At 36.5% G+C, this 2,935-nt stretch overlaps 1 long non-coding RNA gene across 1 annotated transcript; it reads right to left on the reverse strand.

Annotated features, from left to right (window-relative positions):
- Window positions 1-335: 335 nt before the first annotated feature.
- LOC131511449 (uncharacterized) lies at window positions 336-2,402 on the reverse strand. Its single transcript, XR_009261532.1, has 3 exons — window positions 2,328-2,402; window positions 1,570-1,679; window positions 336-498 (listed from the first exon to the last, which is right to left on the reverse strand). It is a non-coding gene; the product is annotated as an uncharacterized LOC131511449 (long non-coding RNA).
- Window positions 2,403-2,935: the final 533 nt, after the last annotated feature.

The raw sequence follows: 2,935 nt of genomic DNA on the forward strand, positions 1-2,935 counted from the left end.
TTGGACATGAAATTAGGAGAATAGGATAGTTTAGGAATGATGGGCCCTTCTATAATTACCTGAATGTGCGTAGTCAGAGGGTCCCATGGTTTTGTGGAAGACTATGTAGTTGTTGCTGTACTTATAACAACCTGTAAACTCATCATCAGCATCTCAAAAGTTATGAAAACTCAGAGCTAATGACCATACTACATTTTGGCCAAGCAATCCAATTTTGTGCCGTGCTAGATCTATTCTAGAGGCAATTAATTTTATGAAGTGAGACTTGACTCTGAGCAAAATACCAGCAGATAAGATACATGTTATATAAAGGGATGTCAATTCCTTACCTTGTTTTTTGTTTGTTTGTTTATTTGTTTTGTTTGTTTTTCCTCAGTAGAAATACATTTTGTCTTGTTGAAAAACTGGATATCAGATGTCATAAATTATTTAATGAATGTTGGAGATAAAAAAGTATCGTCAGTACATCTAAATTCTTGCAGACAAATGGCCTCTAATCTGAAATTCCAAAAATAACTTAATCAATTTATTAACATTATTTTGTCAGTGCTCAAATTTTATTTTCTCTTTTCATACTCAGGACCCATTGTTCACAGCCAGATATTAATATATATATATTATAAATACAATATAAATATATATAAATATAAATGTATATAAATATATATAAATTATATATAATATATAAGTTATAGGGGCGCCTGGGTGGCGCAGTCGGTTAAGCGTCCGACTTCAGCCAGGTCACGATCTCGCGGTCCGTGAGTTCGAGCCCCGCGTCCGGCTCTGGGCTGATGGCTCGGAGCCTGGAGCCTGTTTCCGGTTCTGTGTCTCCCTCTCTCTCTGCCCCTCCCCCGTTCATGCTATGTCTCTCTCTGTCCCAAAAATAAATAAAAAACGTTGAAAAAAAAAATTTTAAAAAAAAAAAAAAAAAAAAAAAAATATATAAGTTATATATTATATATAAATATATATAAATATAAATATATATATACATTTAAATTAATATGACATTAAATCTATAAGGATAATCAAGGTTTATTAAAAATATATGACAAAATATATAAAAATTTTGAGAATGGGGCATCCTTCAAAGATCCAACCTGACCATTTATATACAAAACATCAATGACAAATTTTTCAGTTATTCGCTTTGTCATAGATTACCTTTCTATATGGGTTCATTTTCTAAATATAAGAGTTAGCATTATTAAATGGAAAATGGTCTTCAGAAACATGCAAGTACCATCAGTAGGAAGAAGATAGAAACAAGCTAGTGGCTTCCCTCACTACCAAAATTCTTACATTTCAAAAAGACCTATTGTTCAAAGGCCAAAATTGTCCCCAAATCAATAAACAGAGGTTACCAAGGCTTAGTCATCCACAGTACAGTGGCTTGTTCAATAGGAAAGGGAATCGAAACGGAATAAAAAGAGACAGCGGCCATCTTATCCTGGCCCAATCCTTACTCACCCCCCTTCACCTAGGCCAGTACATGCCAAACAGCCACCAAAAACAACCAATAAATGAAAGGAAACTCAAAGGTCACTCGGGGTCATTATTTTCACATACCTTTGAATAATGAGAGCATCACATGTCAGCTAGAGGAGAACAAAATGTCACATTCTCCAGCTAAAGGTCAGCCTCGGTCAAAGGTCACAGAAGGGAGGCCAGGAAATAACCTAAGAGGTTAGGCCGGGTGCACAAAGAAAGGTCACCAAATGTCAATGAAAGCATGCAGCTGTTTGGAGATGAAACAAGTGAGGCGCCCTTTTGTGCTGACATCGGCTAGAAAAAATGTCTCTGCTGACATTTTTTTTTAAGCTGGCAGTTTTATAGGACATTGACATTAATGTACCCAACCCCGAATTAGCCTTTTTAAAAGCAACAGTTTGGAAGTTAAGTGCAGCAGTTTCCAAAGAGTCAGAATCATGACATTTTTATTTCAAATGATTAATCCAGCAATGGACTTCTAACACCAAATTTAGATTTCATCTGAGCTCTTTCATCGTGACAATGTGTTAGAACCAGGCCTGAGGACAGGTAGTAATCAGTAACCAGTATTTTCATATTTTTAAGAACTATTATTATTCTTTTAACTGAAAGGTGCTTGGAAAAGCCAGCCTGTTACAGGGTAGGAAGATATGAATGATTTCACATTTTACTGAGCTTGGCAGTTGGCAGTTCTTAATCTAGTAATAAAATCCATTCAAAGGAAAGAAAAAGGACTGACACATTTGCAGCTCCATTTTAAAGGAATTTGTGCAAAACATTTGCAGGCTCAATCTTTATCTGAGTATTAATCCCTTTTTTAAACTGATAATTCCCACCTGAAATGCCGGCTCTCAGAGTAACAATGTTCAGAAGCGGGGTAGTTCTTCCAAGTACTCTCGGACACCAAACTCTGCTGGAGAAAAGTTCAGGAAAAACAGGCACTCAATTTATTCAGCTACTTAACTTTCACTTGATCCCCTACTAAGTTTCAGTTTTCTGCGGGCCTGTGGGTCTGGTTGAGACACACACACACACACACACACACACACACACACACACACCTGATACTGATCCAGCATTAGCAGCTGTTTCCAGACAATGTTAGAACATTCCACATCTATAAACATCCTTTACTAATTCACGGGCACAAGACCATGTTTTAAATACATGATGCATTTACTTTTCCATCCTCAGGGTACCGACAAGTGGTCCCAGTTTATGACTTGGGCAGCTCCACGTCTGGCCCCAAATTATTTTGAAACAGTTGTACCAACCACCTTCTTAATGCCACCTTTTTTTCAATTCTACATGTTCTTTAAGGGGAGAGCATTGTGCATTTATATACAAATTAATAATAATACAAGTTCGCATAGAAAGAAAACTGTAGAGCCTGTTTTAAATGCAAGAGAAAACTCTCCATAAATATCTCTGTTCCGGATTCTTT

Source organism: Neofelis nebulosa, chromosome 5 (assembly GCF_028018385.1).
Source record: "Neofelis nebulosa isolate mNeoNeb1 chromosome 5, mNeoNeb1.pri, whole genome shotgun sequence".
In the NCBI taxonomy this organism is placed as follows: domain Eukaryota; kingdom Metazoa; phylum Chordata; class Mammalia; order Carnivora; family Felidae; genus Neofelis; species Neofelis nebulosa.